The following is a 13,645-nucleotide window of genomic DNA, read 5'->3' on the forward strand; positions in this document are numbered from 1 at the left end:
GCAGGAGATAGCAGTGCTCCTCTGATATTACACTTTGCGCTTCAAAGATGGTGTTACTCCTGCTGATTATATATTGCCTGCAGGATTAAGATTCACATGCAGCAGCAAAGCAGCTGACAATGTGGTTTGGCAGCGTGGAGACGGCAGCACATGCCTCTTCCCTGGCCAGCACTGCGTGCAGAGTGCTCGTAGCAGCACCAGCAGGAGAGGAATATAAAGCTGCCTTAATTGCGTGGGGCCATGCTCGGCGCTAGCCCAGCCAGCCTGTGCAGTGTCTTTTCCTAGCCAATTTGGAATGAAGAAGGCCGGGAATGCTACCTTCTCCATCCTCTGTAGTGCTGGTTTGGAAATGGCTGTGGCATGGAGTAAGCATCTGGCTCCACGTGGTGCATTGCAGCCTGTGGTATGGGCCAAATCCGGCTGTGTCATGTCTCCCCAGGAGTAAGGGCTTTGCCTGGCTGTCTGCACAACGAGGTGCATGGTCTACTGACAGCGGGTGGAAAAGATGCTATGGGGGACAGAGGAGGGAGGCATTTCTACGCCAAAAAGAGGTCCTGCTCCATGCCCATGGAGAATGCGGATTCCCCCTCCAAGTTCCTGATTGCATTTTATATTGCAGTGTGTGGCCTGCCAGGCTCAGTGTTGGACTGGCTGCTGCGCTGATGCCTCCCTGGGGAGGGCTGTGGAGGATGTTACGTTTCCTCCTGGTGTCCACACCTTTCTGCAAGCTAAATGGCTACAGGAAAGTGCATCTTAAAAACCTCTGCCGTCTTATAACTGTATGGCAGTTACTTGTCTACTGCTGTGCTGAGACTTTTCATTTACTGGTGCTATGTAATTGGGGGTTTGCTACTCAGCTGGTCGATTTTGGTGTGCTGCTGTTCTTGTTATTGTAGTGCTCTGGTAATACCCAGAGCACTCAGACACAATGAGAAGCCTGCTATGTCCTGAGGCTGCCAGAAAGAGCAGAGCACTTATACAGAGACACCTGGGCAAGGAGCTGGCTGGGCTGTGACCCTGCTCTGCAGCCATGGAGCAGGGGCACTTCTCACATTAAATACCACTCCATTAAGTAAGGAGCTGAGGTCTGTCAGCAGGTCCTGGGGTGGGGAGGCCTCCTGGCCTGCCTGAACGTGCAGCAATACCCTGGGACAGGGAACGCCCTGGGCAAGGGCCTGTGGTCACGGAGCCCAGCTGTCCTTGCCTGCCTGTGGACCTATGTCTTCAGCAACTTCCTGGAGGCCAGGTAGAAAATCCCTGGAAGTGGGGCCAGACCTTGTGGCACTGAACCCAAACCCTCTGATTTCTCAGTCCTGTTGGAGAATCATCACTGTCCTCCTTCCTGGAGGACTATTTAGAGGAACAGCTTGGCGATTGCTGGCTTACTTAGCCAGGTGCATTTAGTCTGAGCTCGCTCTTTAAATAACATGATTCTGGCTGCTTAATGATGGTCACAGGGAGCAAGCAGGTGAACGGGGAAGGACTGGCTAACACCAGTCCTCCTCAGCCACGGGTTCTTTCTTTGAATGTTTCAGGGACCGAGGTTCACTGGCAAAACTGAGCCCTTCTCTGAAACTGGAGAGGAACGTGTAATCTCCCTGGGCAATCACAACTAATGAGTGCAGTTCAAATGTTAATTTTTGGCCATCCACGCACAAAGTAAGCAAGTGTAAAAGATTAATTGAAAATCAATTGGAGTGATTTGACATGGGTTCGCAGAGATGGCCCAAGCAAAACTAGAAGCTAAATTCATCTGATAAATAACTCATTGTGAGTTATTTGTTTGCCTCTACTTAAGTGGCTGATTATGTGGGTCTTTGGTTAATTGACTTATTGAGTGGCTGGCGTGGGTTTTTGGCTGCTTGCTCATTCTCTGCACGTTTTTGCTATTAACTCAGCTGTTTGATGGAACAAGTAGTCTATTGTCTATTTTTTGCTGGCTAGGTTGGTGTTTGGTTGGATATTGGCTCTTGGGCTAATTGAATACATCTGCTGCTGGCTGTATGGTGGCTTGCTAGGTTCATCACTGGCTCTTTGTTTTGTTGCCTGGCTGACATGTCAGTGGTCCATTTTGTTACAGTGACCTGGTGCTTGCTTATCTATTTTTCTGCTCATTCACCCTTGCAAACCAGCTGCTTACTGTTTTCCTGATTGCCATTTGGGGTTGCCACTGTCTTTTCTATAACCCTTGGGCAGTAGGTCCCAGTCATAGCTGCGATTCCTCCTTTTTCCCCTCCTCTTGGCAAGTAGAGGTCAGTGTATCATCTCTAGGACATCTGAGGATTGTCACTGGGAAGGATGGACCATTTTCGAGAAGTCCCTTCCCAGCTGGAGCTGTGTTTCTCGACCCTGGCATGGCTCCATCTTGACCTTTAATTTTTTTCTATTGAATCCTTCATTTTTTCTGGGAAATGTGGCACAGGGGCTTTTGGTTTAGAAGCAGGTGGGTTGTTGGCTCAGAAGGAGGCTTGAACTCAAGCAGGAAAGGGGAGGAGTAAGGAAGAGGAGACCTGGGCAGGAAATGATCTGTGAAAACTGAATAATAAGTTTGGTTGACTTTCACAGCCTATTTTCATGCTCTTTTGTTTGCTTTTGGCCCTGATCTAACTTTAGCTTTGGGGTGAGAGAACACTTTTCCACTGTGGTGTAAAAACCATTCCTTAGACATCCATGCTGGGTAGCAGAGAAAGTAGCCTCACTTGGAGAAAGGTATATTTGAGAGCAAAGCCAGGAACCAGCAGAGGCAACTGTATGAGGGACAAATGTCTGGGGTGGGAAAGGAGGGAGAGTGCATGTTCTTCATGCTCTCCTGCTCCAAAGCCAAGGCACCTGAAAGCTATTAGCACAGCAGTCCCTCAGGGCAGCCTGGCCTGGCTGATCTCTGGTTGACATGAGGTGCTGACTGTAGCTGAAGCTGACTTGACAAGGCCCCAGGGAGATGCTCAAATTAGCTTGTTTACAGCTCTTTTGCTCCTTCATTTCGTCTGTCCCCCATCCCCCACCATAAGACACTCACAGCAAACATAGTGGTGCACATGTCCTGCTGCACTTCCTGCCTCTCTGGAGGGGCCCAGGCCCAGCAAGACACTTGGCTGTGCTGGGCTGATGTGGCGCATCAGTGCAGTGTGTGGCAATGCAGGGCTCCCATACAAGTCTGCTGAGGTGCCTTCATCTGCAATGGAGAGGATCACCTCACTGGGCCAGGAGAAGACTCAGTCCATCTTCCTTCGCCTGGTTGTCTTCTCTGCCCCCTCTCAGGATGGCCAGCAAGGATGCCGGTTCTTGTCCCATGCTTCACATCTCCCCTCCCAGCCTATTGCCACCATGCTAACCTTCCAGGTGAACAGCCAGCACCACAGACCTGGGACATCTTGCTCCCTTTCAGCTCAGACCATAGGACCAGAAGAGAAGGTGACAAGGCCTCCAGTGCCCCTCTCACAGCAGTAAGGTGTGATGGAGAAGCAAAACACCTACCCGTTTCGTAGTAGGCGGGATTACTCCAGCCATGCTGTGGTCACAACTTCCTAAGTGAGTACAGTGAATGAAAACCTAAAACTTGGGTCTCCTTGAAAAACCAGGCTCCCCTGAGAGCTTTGCATGCCTGAAGAGAGAGCGGGAACTTGTCGCCCAGGAGTAGCTCCCACCACTCATTTCTGACCTCAGTCAGAAATGTGCATCTTGGTATATCTTGCAAGGACCACCATGGAGCCCTGAGCCAGGTAGAAGCAGGGCTGGCCCATGCAGATTGCCTGTTGCTGAGGAAGGGGCTGCCTGTGGGCAGAGGTTGCACCTGATGGGGGCCCTTCTTTTTTCTTTTCCCTCCCTTGTCCATTTTTGTGCTTTGTTCTCCAGCTGGCACCTGAGCTGGGGTGCCAGGAAGCTGTCCTGGGGCACAATGGGGGATATGCTGGGGAGAGAGGGAAGACGTTGCCTGTCTAAAGCTCCCTGAAGGTCACTGAAAGGTAAGGAAACAAAATAGGCCAAATTCTAAACATTTTTGCTGTTGTCTGAAGTTTCTCCTGTCTTGGAAAACGCCCGCAGGGCCATCTTGTTGGAATCCTGCAGGAAAACAAGGGCTTTGTGATGGCAGATGAAATGAAGGTGGTTTGGGGTTTTTAAGCTTCTGGGAGGAGTTGTAGGGAGGAAAAAACATGAGTATTGGGTTGTTTAATGTCAATGCCCACTTCATGTCAGCAAAACAAGGGAGAAAAAGACAGCAAAAAAGGAGTAGAGGAAATGAGAAAAGGGCATAGACTAGCAAAGGACGACTTGCCTCTAATCCTTGGATTTCAGTGGGTGCAAATACCTGCAAAGATCCTTCCTGGAAACTTGTGTATAGCTCCTACTTTGTGACCATGAGATGTGCCAATACAGCACCCTTACAGATGGCTCCAGAGCTGTGAGGTGAAAATCATGCCAGCAGCAGGGAACATCTGGCTTGTGTAGTCAGGAAAATAGAAGCAAAAGACCCTTCTGAGCAGCTTCTAATAATCGTCTCTTAGGAAAACGCCCAGCTCCTTGTAATGTGTGCCCATACCCTGTTGGCAGACCTGGGCCCTGAGCCGTGGTCATGCTTCCCTCAGTGTGACTGCGGTGTGCTGAGCTCCTTGGCTGGCAGGACTGATACAGGTGCCCCCTTTCCTGCTGCGCTGCAGCTGTTCCCAACCTGTGTGGGATAAGCAGGCTGCTGGGTGGCCCCGGGAACGTTGTCTCCCCTAAAGCACTGCAAAACACAGCAGAATCAGCAATTGCAAAGGGGCAACCTTGACAGAGCGGCACAGGAACAGTTCCAGCAGCTCCTGAGGAGGAACTGCCTGTGTCTGAAGGGAAAGCGAAGGATCTGGAAAACAAGTGATATGGAAAGGACAATCAATAGGGAAAAGGGCCTCTCCTCAAGGAGGGAGAGCAAGCTCTGGAGAGCGTTTGTTAGGGAGGGGAGCTAAGCACTGGGCTGCCTCCCAGGCCTGTTGCCCACCCTGGGTACTGGCATGAGATGCCTTAATGTCTGAGGGAACAGCCCTGAGTGTCCACTGGGACTGTGAGAGGGACTGCAGCACCTGGAGTCCAGGATCTCCCTGCCCCTGCTGCACACCCTGGTGCTCCCGAGTACAGCACAGCCACAGCCTATCCCTCACGGAGCTCATGGCCTGGTTTAGCTGCAGTGTCTGGCAACAGTAGCACTGGGAGAAGGGAGGGCATCTCTCTTTTCCAAGCCAGGGGAGAAATATTTCATCTGCCAGCAAGTTTGCTCGTGGTGTTTCATCTCTTTGCCAGCAGTGCTGGTGGGGTTAGCAGGTGAGGGTGGCTGTGCAGGGTGCTGAAAGGCAAGAGGTTTCACGCACCAGCACCATTAATAGGTTGGATTCTGAGGCCGTAAAACAGTGGTGCTTGTCGTGGGCGCTATGTCTGCTCAGGCTGTGTGCCTGTTTCTGCAGCTAGTTTCCTGAGAATATGTGGGTAACAGCAGAGCCTTCTGAAATACTGCTGCAGGGACTGGGTTAGCTTTTTTGGGTAGACTTACTGGCTGTCTTAGCCTCTCTCTCCCATTAGCTCCTCAGCAGCACAGCAGCCTTGCTCCCAGATTGCTGACTTAGACCTCGGTTTGCAGGTGTCTGTGCCACTGTATGGCCAGGCTGGCAGGTCTGCTGAAACGGAGAGAGCTGTAGCTCCTGGTCTGGGCATGCAGCCCCCCAGGCCAGGGAGATGGCATTTCTTCCTTGCTGCTCCATGTGTTTTGCCAGACTAGCTGGGGCCTGCAGGGTGTTTTTTGGTGTCCAGAAGGAGCAGCTGCAGGACTCAGCGCTCCTGTCCATCCTTGCCCTCGACTGTGGTGGGGGCGGGGGGGGAGGGGAATGGCCCGGCATAAAGGAAGGCTGGGGCCCGTGTGCCTGGGGCACAGCCATGGCATGTCTATTAAAATGCATCCTGTTTCTTCCGGTCTGAACCCCTTGTTCCCCCTTAATGCTATGCTGGCATGCATGATGGACCAGGGTCTCAGGTCTCCAAGATGTGATCCCTCCAGATCCCTCTCAAACCAAGAGACAGCACCCTTTGTGCCTTTGTCTGAAGCATCTGAGGTAAGATGGTGCCTAAGCATGTTGGGCTCTCTTTTCCAGGGTTTGTTCTTTGGCCTGCTCATCTATCCATCCTCCTGTTACTGTAATCACAGAGTGATTAAAATCACAGGATCTGCCCAAAGAGAAGGCATGAATTCATGTCCAAGCATCCTAAGCGTTAGGCTGGCTGTCCTCCAGCAGAGCAAGCAGCCCCATACCATAAGGCACAGGGATCAGCTCATCCACACCTTTGCAAGCTGGTGGCACCTCAAGCTCCTGCGATGCCTCCCAGTATCTAGCTGGCTTGAGATCACGGCCTGCTTGATGGAAGCCAGAAGCTGGCCACAGCCTCTACCAGGAGATGCTGGGCTGCACCTCGAACTCCTGCGCAGCCAGGTGCCTCTGAGGAGGGGTGCGGTGAAGGTGGATGGCTTCCCAGTCCTCCTGTGGCTTCTTCCCTTCAGGTCCTGTCAGAACATTTGCTTTAGATGTTTCACTAGACTAGTTCAGCCAGCAGCATGTGTGTTTGCTTTACTGCAGCCGAGTCAGACTGGCCTGAATTAAGTGCTGAGCTTCTTTATAAAGCCAAGAGCTATCCAAAAAGACACTGTAAAGATGCAAGACGCAGCAGGGAACAAAGGAGCTCTGAGGCATCCCTGGAGCTGGGACGGGTTCAGAGACAAATGCCCAGGTTGTCTGTCAGTGCTCAGCCCGGCTCTGGCCAGGTACAAGTATCAGTTACCCTGGGCGCCTCTCAACTGCGTTTTTTATCCTCAGTGAAGTGTGGACAAGTATTAATGTATGGATTCTTGTTCTATAACAAGGAAGAATTTTCTGGATGAAAGCTTTAATTAGATTTGTTTGGACCCCGTTCACATGCCTCATGGGTTCACTTTCTATGAATACTTTAAATAACAATATTATTGGCAGAGACTTTTGCGCAAACTGCAAATTCAGGATTGGAATCTCAGCTAATATAAATCAGTGCAGTTCTTTCCAAGTCAGCGGAGGTGCACCAATTTACACCCGCAGAAAAGCAGACTCCCTAAATGAATTGAGAAATTAGTCTTGGAACATACATGTGGAGTGAAAACGTCCAAGTATTTGTACTGGAAACTTTATCCTGAGACTGCAGCAGCTCTAAAATAGTGGGAAAGTGCATTGACCACTGGTTGGCAGGAATGCTGGTGCAAAGAGTGAACCCATCATGTGCCAGCATCTCCTCATCTCCATCTCACCTAGCGCAGTGCTCCCCTCTGTTGGAGTGAGCAGCCCTTTCTTCGTGCCTCTGGCACATGCAACATCTGCATCTCAGAGCAATTCTCCCCAGATTTCAGTGCTCTGCTCCCGCACCAATTGCCCGCATTTCCACCACCTGGAAATGAGTTCCTCGGGTTGAACTGGCTGCTCAGTGATTCTTCCTTACCCTTAGGCACTTGGCAGACCCTTCAGCCCTCTGTGGCTTGATTCAGCCCAACTCACTGTCAGGGCTTCAGGCTGTTGTGGAGGCTTTGCGGGATGGAAACTACGGGGGATGGGACCCCACCTAGGGACATGGGAGAAAAAGGAGAGGGGGGCCTCTGGTTTGTATTGCGGAAGAACTGGAATATGGCCAGAAACAAATGTCCAGTGATGATTTGATGTGAGTTAAGATGGAAAAGCATCACAGAGGGTGTGTCTGAGGCAAGTTGTCTCTTTAGACTTTGAACTCAAACTTCTGCACATTTGCAAGGCTACGCTCTGCATGGGGCAGTGCTTAGCAGCACCTGACTTGCCAGGGAGAGGGTCCCCTTTGCCCTGTCCCTGGGGACCCCATGATCCTGCTTGGAGCATCTTGGGCCAATGCTACAAATGTGAAGGCATGAGGTTGGGGCAGCTGGGCTGAAAGGCTGACGGCAGGAGCACAGCGGGGATAAGGGTGCTGAGTGCTGTGCAGAGGGGACGTGCTGCCTCAGCTCTGCCTTTTATTCTGGGGAGGAAACTTGGTTGTACCTAATAGGGACTAGGTCCAGTCCCTATGTCACTGGTAGGATGCTGGGCTGAGTGCTATAGGAATTTCCTCCAAAATTCTCCCCAAAACATCTGCCTCACATGATGCAGGCTGCAAAATATTATTTGAAGAAACTCCAAACTGAATGGGAGGGGAAAAACTACTCCCAGGTTGTCACAGGCACAATCAGACGTACCAACTCTGTTCTGGACCCCTGTGGGCCCTGTTTGATCTTGAGGCCCTTCACTTTGCCCCAGGGCTGAGCTCTCCCAGCAGCTAGCACTCTCCTGTGGCTGCAGTGGCAGGAACGGCTCTGTGGGGCAGCTCTCCCTGCGTGGGGACAGATGATGCAGAAGGGTAGCTGGGTCCAGAGCCCCTCAGTGCTGTGCCTCCGTTGCAGGGCATCACGGCTGACTGGCTCTCATAGCCCTTTTTAGGTAAATTTGGCACATCCGTCAAGAGCTCCAGGCTCAGAAACCCACTTTGCGATGCTGCAGGTGGACAGTTCAAAAGACCAAGAGGGAGTTTTAATCCTTCAGTGACCTAAGGAGATTATTCTTGCTTCCAGGGCCAAATGTTGTGGAAAGGAGGAATGACATCAGGTCGGCAAGGCAGGCTGTGCCAGGGCTGCAGGGCTCGGCATGCAGACGTCTGGTGGCTCATCAGCCTCTGTCAGTGAAGGGAGCTGGTTATTTATCTCCTGAGCAGTGCTCTGCTGCAAGCTCACAGGTCAGGAGGGAGGGCCGGAGTGGCGTGATCTTGCACTGACTAGGTGCTGTTTCCCTGCTCAAGGGACCATGGACCCAGCAGGCTCTGGGTTCAGGTGCTACCAAGAGGGGTTTGGGCTTGGGTGTCTCCAAAGCCCAGAAGCCGGGCTGTGTGGCTGGGACCTGAGGACTCAGAAGGACAAGGGAAGGCAGTACCAGCATGGGCTTGGCCCCAGTCATACCCCTAGGGACAGGGCTGTGAAGGCTGCTTGGCTCCTATCCACACATGGGTGGGATTTTGCTGCACCAGGGATGCAAGTGCCATGTGGAGGTCACCTGAACTTGCCCTTTTCTTCCCGGTCTAAAAACCACTGCAGTTTTGCTGGATATCCCTTGCTGACCCCCAGCCTATTTCTGGTTGCAGTCAGCCTGGAGCATAGCAAAGACTTGGGGCAAAACTGCATAAAGCAAGGGCAATACTAGTGGAGAGCAGCCTGTGATTCAAGCACAGGGCCACGCACCAGGGTCAGACATGGGACAGTGAATCTAAGCACCCTGTGGCAATGCTGGACCCCAGCGTTGGATCACAGCCTCCATTAGCTGCTTCCTCCCAATTGATGAGGTGCTGTGCCTTGAGGGGCATGGAAAGGGAAGGGGATGAGGAGCAAAAGGATAATAGCAAAGCAGGAAAACTTCCTAAGGAAATACATTTCCTGCAGGCTTTGTGTCCTGTCTGGTGATTGTCAGCTTTGCTTGGTCCACCAAAATGGAAAGAGGAAGCAGTTTGGGAAGGAGCTTGGGGAACGGGAGGTCTGCTTTCTTTTCTCATTCCCTGACCCACTTGAAATCCCAAATACTTTATTTCCTAGCAAGCTTCAACCTAGTAAGCTTGCTGGGCTTGAGACTTCTGGTCCTGAGCTCTGCCCTGAGGTGGGTGGTGGGACAGCATGGCATGCAAAAAGCGCTGGTGAGAATCCTTGGTGTTGCAGGGTGCTGACCTCTGCTGTATTCGAGCCATGCGAGTGCAACCCAGGGGCTGCCCAGGTTGATACCATCCCTGTCTCTGGGGCCTCTTGAAGGTGGGGCTGTGCCCAGGTCTCTGTCCTGGGTTGAGTGTGTGGTGGGATGCCCTGCTTGCTGACCAAAGGCAGCTTTTGGGAGTGTGTTTCAGAGCCAGGGAGGGGAGACCAGAAACAACCAGCAAACGTGGCACAAACAGCCCCTTCTCAGTGTGATGTTTCCCAGCTGTGCTCGCACGCTGCAGCACTGGACGTCCAGGCACGTGGGGGACTGGGAGATGGGGAATCCCTTTTTTCCCCATGGGCCTGGGGTGCAGAGGGGGCTGAGAGGGGCACTAGCTGGGCACAGGAATCCAGGCCAGGACTTGTGTGTCGCTATCCATCCCGAAAGAAAAAGCAATGTGCCCTAAGGTCAGGCAGGTAAAGGGCTCCTGGGGTCTGTGCAGTCACTTGGAATAAGAAGGGGAAGAATGTGCAATGGGTTTCGGTGTCAGCTGAGTAGATTTGGGGAGAGGAGAGGGGGATGCCCTGAGAGCGTGTGTGCGCCAGCACCTCCCAGGCGCTCTAGGAAGGAGCGGCGCTGGCGCCGCCTCGTTTCGGTCCTCAAAGTAACGAGCAAGAGGAGGAGAGCACAAGCGTCCCCCTCGCGCAGCGCCTCTGCGGCCGCTTGGCCGTGGACCCGGCCCGCAGGGCTCCCGGAGGAGCCCCCTGACTGCGCGGGGGCTCTTGCAAGCCGCCCCGCTCACTGGCAGCCCACGCCGTCCCCAAAGTCGCGTTATGGAGCTCTTCGACTGTGTTTCTCCCGTCGTTTCCACGCCGGGTTGCCACAGACGTGTTGGGGATTTCCTGCGCAGAAGTACGTGCGCTCGGATGGCCTCTGCGCGTGCAGCGGCTCCAAGGTATCCCGAACAAACGGCCCAGATCCTCAAATTCCGCTCTGGCATCGTTCCGGGGATGGAAACGGAGGCAGGCCGGATGTGTGGTAGCCCTGCCCTCACACCCAATAAAGCGTCTCTGTCTCTGGTTTGTGTCTAAAGGAAAAAGGAGACAGAGAGAGAGAGAGAAAGGCTCTCTGGCATGCGATCCTTTAAACGACAGCGTGCTGACGCGCTCTGGGGTAATGCTGGCAAGAAACTAGAAAAATAAACAGAAGTCGGGGTCTGCAGAACCGCGTGTCGCCCCCTGCCCTGGGGGGCTGCGGGGAGAGGGAGCGCGGGGGGCTGCGGGCCCAGCCCCGCGCTGCCGGCGGCCTCTGCCGCGGGCCGCCCTGACCTTGCAAGGGCACCGCGTGGCTGCTGCCCCGACCGCGCGGCCCAAAGGGGAGCTCTCTGTAACGTGGTTACCCCCCCGCCACCGTGTGCGCGTACACACACGCGGCTAACGTCTCCCCAGCCCCGGACAAGCCATGAGAGAGGGGGCACGATGCGGCCCGGCGCTGCCGCCCGCCTGGCCTGCGCCCAGCGGCCCGGGTGCGCCGGCCGCCGACCAGCCCTCATCCGCCGAAGAGCGACGGGGCGAGCAGGACCCCGTCTAGTCCTGCCCCCGTCTAGCGGCCGTGGGGGGCGCCCGGAGCGGGTCGGGAGAGCGGCCGAAGCGCGCGTCGGCGGGCAGCGGAGCCGAGCGGGCCCCGCCGCCTTCGCGAGCGCCTGCTGGGCCCCCGGCCGGGGCTGCGGCGAGCGGCTGTGGGCCGAGCGCCTCTCCGCCAGCCGGCCGCCTCGGGCTGGAAGGCGTCGGGTGCCCGCGGGCCGCGGCCGGCGGAGCTCCCTTCCGCGGAGGGGTTGTTTAGGGGCTGTTGGCTTTGGCCGCGAGGCTGGGTTGGCCGGGCAGGTCCTGCGGCCCCGTTTCCGCTCGGCCGCGGTGAGCGCCCGAGGCGAGGGAGGACTAACGCGCCGGCGGGTGCCGGGGCCAGGCCCCGCAGGCTGAAACGCGGCAGGCCTGCGGCATTCGCGGACGCTTTTTCAAGCAGCCGGCGCTTGAATGTTTATGACCTGGAAGAGGAACCCAAGCTCCTGCAACCAGAGGAAACTGAACCTGATACTCGCAAAAACCGTCGAGAAGCCGTTTCTCGGCCCAGCTGCGGAGCGGGAGCAGGGTGCAGCTCCGGGACGGCAGGCAGCAGGCAAAGCAATCCACCGCTCCTTCCCGGCGCGGCTCCACGCGGGGCCGAGCCCGACCTGCCGTAACCTGGATCCGCTCCCGGCGCCGGACGTCGCCCCGCTGCGGCCGGACCCCGGGCCCTGCCTCCTCCAGCCTCTTTGCAAAACGAGCTGCTCCTCCTGTGCGCACGCTCGGCCGCACGCCCCGGGCCCAAAGCAGCCTGATGAAGTGTCGCTCTCCTGCCTCCAAACCGCAGGGCTTAGGGAGCGCCGCGGCAGCTGCTGACAGCGGCTTAGGTCAAATCCCCCTGATTTTCCTTCCCGCTTGCTCCCGGGCTCCCAGCCGTCAGGCTTCGGGGCAGCCCGTTCGGCGTTGAGTCGGAGACGAAGGAGGCGGCTAGGCATCGCCAACGGCCCTGGGGAGCCGGAGGCCTCCTGACGCCGCCAGCCCCCGCGTGCCCCCCGCGTGCGGGGAGCCTCCGCCCTGCACGTGCGTTCCCTCTCGCTGCCAGCGCGGCACGGACCGCCGGGGGCAAAGCGAACAGAGAAGCTCGCCTTTGCTGGGGCTGCAGCACCGTTTCAGCCGGGACAGGCGAAGACCTCGGGGGAGCTGCCTGCAGCGGCTACAGCCGGCCTCACAGCGTCGGAGACCGCCTGGCTCGCTCCGTAGGCAGCCTCCGCGCAAACCGGCCTCCGCTTCTCGTCCAGAGGCTGCCTCACCAGGGCGCGTCGGCAGAGGCGGCGCGGGAGGCCGGAGCTCGTGCAGCCGGAGTTTATTTTTCCAATCCTTTTGCATTTATTTATTCTGTTTTATTTTAATTATTTTAAGTTTTTCTGAGTGCTCCCTGGGGTTTTTTCTCTTGTTTATGGACTCAAGGAAAGCCGGAGCAGAAGGAAAATGTTATAAGCCAAGCAGGGATTTCCACCACATGCAGGAGTTTAGCGTCAGGTCCTCTCCTTTGCCCGTCGTCGCCCTCCTCTCGCTCTCAACGCTGTCTGACAAAGCCAGGAAAATAGTTTTGTCTGGTCGTCCAGCCCTGGGGAGCGCGGCAGGCTGCCCCTGCAGCGCTCGCCCCATCGCTGCCCAGGGCGCTGCGGCGTGACAGCCGGCTCTGGGGGACGCACCGCCTTGGCCCGGCCGCGGCCTGGCCGTTGAGCTAACCGAGGCTTTGCCGTTGGCTTGCACGTCCCTGCTCTGGGGCTGCCGAGAGGACACCTGCAAGGACCTGGCCTTCTGCAGACGAAGTGGTGGGGGAGGCTGCCTGGTGCAATGGTTAGGGCTGAGTTTACCCTGTTCTGCCAGAGAGATGACCCGAGGCTCAGATATCACATATTCGCAGACACTGCTGTCTCCTCCATGCTCCTTCCCCCCCACTTTGTGGTTCTCCGCACTGAGGTCTTCAACCCCGTCCTGGCAAAATGCCTCTACCATGAGGCTTCAGCCTCCAGCAGCCCAGCACCACCGCTGCCTCCCAGGTGGACCTCGACAGCACTAAACCGCCTGGTCGCCTTGCCCTGACTGCTGAGTGGGGTTTCCAGAGGGCTTTCCAAGTCACTCAAGGTCACTTTTTGGAGTCGCTCCAGAAAACGGCACCCTCCAGCTCTTTAGCTGCCAGCTCGCTGAGATGGGACCTGTGTCAGCAGCAGCAGGACGACGCTCGGAAATAGTCGTTTCTGCAAAGCGCTGTAGAAGAGGGGAATATTTATTACCACTCCTTGTGTGTGCGTGGCAGCAGCAGCAGAAGGCCTCAGTGGGCGCAGCCGAGAGGCGCTGCGT

The sequence above is a fragment of the Struthio camelus genome, chromosome 18 (assembly GCF_040807025.1).
Source record: "Struthio camelus isolate bStrCam1 chromosome 18, bStrCam1.hap1, whole genome shotgun sequence".
Lineage (NCBI taxonomy): Eukaryota > Metazoa > Chordata > Aves > Struthioniformes > Struthionidae > Struthio > Struthio camelus.